Consider the following 5,822-nt stretch of genomic DNA (forward strand, 5'->3'; position numbering starts at 1 on the left):
CACGACCAATGAAGTTGAAGTAGGTGGGGTTTTGCTTTGCCCTTGAAAAGGCGTTTGGTGTTGATGTAATGATGCATCAGAGCCAGGAGAGGACGACATTTCACCGATTATACTGAAGTATTCATATTAACTACAAAAGCGCATGTGGTTGATGTAGTCCTAAATGAAACCTCAGCGTTTTCTAGTGAAACTGTTGGATAGCACATGCCTATAAAAGATGCCTTTTACTGAGTAAAGTCCATAAATTAAATGCATGTTACAGGAACATACAAAATCAAATAATTTTTAAAAGGAGGCAAAGGAGGTGGGATATTCATTATTGAGTATAAAGTCCACTTGTAATCACACAATATCCCTTGGCTTCCACCATTGTTATTAAGGTATAAATTCAGCTTTGGACATCACCATCATGTTGAACTAACTGAAATCTTAAACCGATGAGCAGCCTGCACACCCACAGTCCACTGCAGAGCAGGAATTGATTGTTTGAGTGTTTTGTCATGCCGGATGATGCACAGCTGTTGTTTGGAACGAACCCTGTGGCTCTGTAGTCTCCCGATTCTGCTCATGCCCCACGTTGGGTCATGGGTGTCAGATCTAGAGATGGAAATACACTTCCCCTCCAGGGTTTAGCAGATGAGTGGCAGCTCTGTCTCCTGCTGTCGTTGTCCTGTGGCTCTTAGATCCAAATGAAGGACGAAAGAAAAACACTGGTGGTGAAGGGCGAGGGTCATCCTGGGTCTGTTCCTATGGAGAAGCTTCTGCAAAGTTACCTTCTCTGACAGTTTACTCAATTAGCAATACACAGCAATGAGAACAGGCTATTGATATAGTCTCATGAATAGATCAGAATCATGAATAGATCAGCACAATTACAAGATTCATCACCTGGGGTTCTGAGTGGTCATACCTCTCAAGTAATTAACATCTCATTACAGCTCAGTTTGCCTCATCAGTGACTTAAATCGCTTAATGGTAATAAGGAAAACATATAAGTTTCAAAGGAATTTACAACAGTTACATATATTCACAAAGTCCTGGGTCGGTTTCTGAACAGAGGAGACTGCACAGGCTTTACACAGTAACTAAGGGTTTGACATAACTATCTTACTATCTTAACAGAGGAGGGCGTCAGAGAGTCACTTCCTCAATACAACTCTATAGTGTGTGATCAGCAAAAACAGGAAATGAAACATAAGTAATTAACATTTCTGAGATGGTAAGTCATCACTATAACTGAAACATCAGAGGAAAAACAAAGACTGAAATACTTAAGAGCATATAATTTCCAAGCCAATTTAGCCTTTAAAAACAGACTTAAATCAATAAACATGGAGACCACAAGAGATGAGATGTCTACAGTATGCTCAGCAGTGACCTTTGCTGTGATGATAATTCAGCTGAGTTGGGTCAGTATTATGTTCTGGTATTTTACTGGATGTGTTATTGATGCTGTAACAAGTTCAACAGGGTTAGCTGTACAAAAAGTGAAACCAGATGTATACTATTATGAGTCCAGTCATTTACTTGGTTTGAGTATTTACTATAGCTATATTATGTTCCACTGAAAACTATGTAATTGTAAAACTGGTAAAATAAACTTTTTTTTTTTTTTTTTGCCCTAATCAAATACAAGGCTAGTTTGGGTGAAGATGGCACAATGAGCACTGAGTTACAGTAAATGTGATGCATGTTATTCTGTTATTATATTTACCATTCATCTAAACTCAATACTGTAGTTTTAGTGTGTATCATCTCTTGAATCTGGCTCAAGAGGTTGGATGAAGGATGAATAACAGCAGTGCTTGGTTAGAGTAGTTTCAGTTAAAACGCTGTATGATGTCATTTTGATTCTTTTTATAAAAACAAAATTATGTACATTTTTCATTTTGGACAGGACACCATTACTGTGTTCGGAAGTGGAAAATCTAAACCCTAATTACACACACTCGTCTGTCAACCTTTTAAAAAAATCCTATGGCACAGCACCACATAAAAGAAGTTGTGGTGCTTCAGCATTGGCATTCCTGCGGTACTCATGTTCCTGTGATACAAGTGTTGTGGTATTTTTGTGGTACTGTGAGATTTGCTGGCATTTTTGAGACAATTTACTATAAGATGTGTGGTGTTCTGTGGCACTGCAGTTGCGTACAAGCCTGGTGTTGTACTTATTGTGAAATAGGGGATCAAAACAACAAGTGCTTCATGTGTGCTGTGTGTTTCGCGACAACCAAAACCAAATAATAAGGTCCTGCCAGTCATGTCTTAGGGAAAATAATCAATAGGTCTCAGTGTTTTGGTGGCAAATAATTCAGGTTGTTCTGCTGATACCACTTGGTGGCAGTAATGCTGAAGGGAGATTTATGCTTATTCACTTTCTTGTGAGTCAGATGTCTGGCTCTGTCTGAAGGTAACAAAATTTTACTACCAACACCTCTAAAACACATTAATTGATACATTACATCTTGCTTGCTTTATCATTGAAAAACTTGTATTTGTTAATTTACAGGGAGCTAGCTGTTTCCCCTTCCTCCCATTCGTTATGCTAAGCTAAGTTAACTGGCTGCTGGTTCCAGTGACATAATCATTGTACAGACACTAGTGTGGTGTCAAACTCCTCATCTAATTCACCGCAAAATTTTAAAGTGTTCCTCTAAAACAGCACACTAAATACAGGTGGTCACAAGTATAAACGTTGGTATAAAGATCTACCTATATCCTGTCACTCCATGACATTTCTTCCTCATTTTTCTTTGGTCTTTATCCCCTTTCCCAAAAACCTCTGTAGTCCCCTCACGGCTCGGGGCCAGGAACATCATGTTCCCTGTTGTCTCCGCCTGGTCTAATCTCACTCTGCTTGGACAGCTCATTAGCATCTGTCAGCGCTCCCAAAAACTAAAAACGACCCAGGAGAGTCGACATGATCTTTGAGCAGAGGAAGTGGAAGCGAACACAGGGCTGCTAATGTTGTGGGAGCGTTTTGACGACAGACACGACAGTTGGATTGGACCTCAGTCATTACCTTGCTTGGGGTCTTGGGAGAGGGCATGCCATAACAAGGTAATGTTGAGAGACCTGTGTGAAAAATTAAGGTATAAAAGTATGTGTGTGTGTGTGTGTGTGTGTGTGTGTTAAGAAGATCAGTAGGTGACAAGTGTAGTTAATAACATCATAAATTAATTTGCCTGACGTCTTATTGACTTCTCTTCATATGTTTCCTTTGACAAAACCTTCAACAAAGATTTACACTGAAGCTTCCTTGCAACTGGATGACAAAGCTAAAGTCCCACGGCAGCATTTTATCACCCATCTTGTGTTAATTAAATGCGAGTGCTATTCATTCTGATTACATCATATAAGTGTGGGAATGGCAGCTCCTTCAACCAACCCATATTTCTACTATGATTCATGACAACCGCAGCTCCAATGGGCCCAGACAGGACCACCGTCCTGTGGGCATTATATATACAGAGTAAAATCATAACAAACCTCTTCCTCACTGGATCCCACCACATGACTTCATCCTGGGTGTGGGAATTATGGCATTCAATCAAAATACACTTCTCATGACCTCAGTTTGGATAGATCTTCCTCTTCGATACCACATGTAGGGGGATGACTTCATATGTGGGGAGGAAGGGGTCTGTCAAACAAATGCGCTTTGTTTTTTGAGTTTGTCTTTGCTCTGACTTGCTTTCAGTGTCACACTCAGGACAACAAAAAGGTAAAGAAAAAAGTTTTTGAGGTTGATCCAAAGCTGGAGAACTCTTGGATGACCTTGTATCTCCAGGTATCACAAGGTGCTTGGGAAAGTCAATGAACACGACAGCCGGGGTGAAGGAGTGTAAAGAGTTAACAACCAGAGAACCTATCCAGTTTGTGCTTCTGTCTGTCCATCTGTCTGTGCGTTTGTGTCTGCTGAAGTGTGTTTTCATTTTATGGAACAAAACATTACATCAGGCCCACACCCACATAATTCAGCAACGGCAGTGTGTGACCAAAACTGCTCTTAGGTCAGATGTACGTCGCAACACAAAGTAACTGACAAAGAGGGAGTGAATGTGTCCATGTCCATCTGACATAATTCCTCAGTGAGTTTATCTGTTGGTTAGCTGCTGCGTCTTTTGTTTGCTTTGGTTTCCACCTAGTGATAAGAGTGTCATTATGTTCACCAGGCGTTTCCCTCTAGTGACCAGACAACTTTCACTTTAAGGAAAGAAAAAGGCGGAGTGAGGCGAAATCCCATGACTTCTCCTGCATCACATAAACCATCATCAGGCTCAAATAGCACAAAAATAATCAAATATCCAATAAAGAAGAGGTAAACAAGATAAACATTTACAAAAAAAAAAAAAAAAAAAAAAGACTGAGAACAAGGTCATGCTGGATGTTAAAATAATAAGAATCACATTGCAGTGAAGAATTTGGCAGATGGGCAAACCGGTTGTATTGGGTCTTCTGTGTATTACAAAGAGCAGCATTTTAATAAAGTATATAATTTATGACATTGTTGATATACTGCATGTTTATCATATTTTGAGTGGCAACCTCATATCCTTACAAAACAATATGTAGTTACAACTCTGTTTTGGCTTTAAATTTGATGTCAAAGTCACCCTATTGTTAATAGTTCTTTATTTGAAGGAACAGACAGAAGGGTGGAATTGTCCAAAAATCTGTGATAGCATTATTTATTAGACATCTTACCATACTTATTCTTGAGGTCCTGTCACACTAGTGACACAGTGAAATTCAGCAGGAAGTTAACATTGCAAAATATGTGGCTCTAGAAGTCTGGTGACACAGCTCTCAATGCAGGGTTGATAAAGGATAAGCTAATGGAGCTGACCAGCTAACCACTAACATGCTGGCTAGCTGACAACATTCAGTCGCTAGTAAAAATATTTCTTAGCTCCTTTCTTTCCTCACTATCTTGACTGTTTACTCTGCCATTTTGTTTTCAGGAATGTACAGCATTCCTATCAGTTTTGGTAACTTTCAGTTGGCAAATTTATTAGCTTGGTTGCATATGTTCCAATGTTTTTTTTCCTGTAGAATCCCTGTACTGCATGCAGACCTCTAAATGTAGAGGTTAAAAACATTATGATTCATTATAAATAAATAAATGTGAACCTGTCAGCTACTTAAAGGGTTTTTTTTTTTTTACTTAACTTATTCTTACATTGTGTTTATACTACATGTGTACTCTTACAGTACATAAACAAAACTCAACCAAGGTGTTTGTATGCTGTATGTTCTAATAACCTGGAGAAGATAAAAGTGTTAAATCAAAATGTAAAAACAATAACAGGCATTAATGCTGTTTAACGTAACCAAACTGCAGTCTTCCCAGTGGAACAAATCAAAAGGTAGGTGAACCAAGTGTAGGTGTGTTTACCTCCTAATGCAACCCCACACAGTTACCCAACAGCACCCTGGCAGCAAACTCAACTATTCCCACTGATGCAGAGCACAATTACTGTACCTCAGATTTAGCTCCCTGGCCTAATTTAGATTGTTTTCTACAAGCAAGGCCAAAAAAGCAGTCTAGCTTCCAAAGTCCTGGAGAGTTTGGCCACACTCAGCCCTCCTCAGTCAGCAATTGGTGGTTTCTTGGACCACTGTTGGGGCTTGGGTGGCTGCTGTCACTGGACTTTCCCAGCATGAGAGAATGGCATGGTTGGGTTCAGCTGTCACCAAGGGTCAGCGGGGAGAATAAGCTCTCTAGCTGGCCAGCCAAAACATCTAGCATTCAGCTAGCCTCAGCTGCTAACAGCACCCATGTTGGCAAGATTGGACGAGTTAAATATAGAGCTATACTT

The sequence above is a fragment of the Lates calcarifer genome, linkage group LG19 (genome assembly GCF_001640805.2).
Source record: "Lates calcarifer isolate ASB-BC8 linkage group LG19, TLL_Latcal_v3, whole genome shotgun sequence".
Lineage (NCBI taxonomy): Eukaryota > Metazoa > Chordata > Actinopteri > Centropomidae > Lates > Lates calcarifer.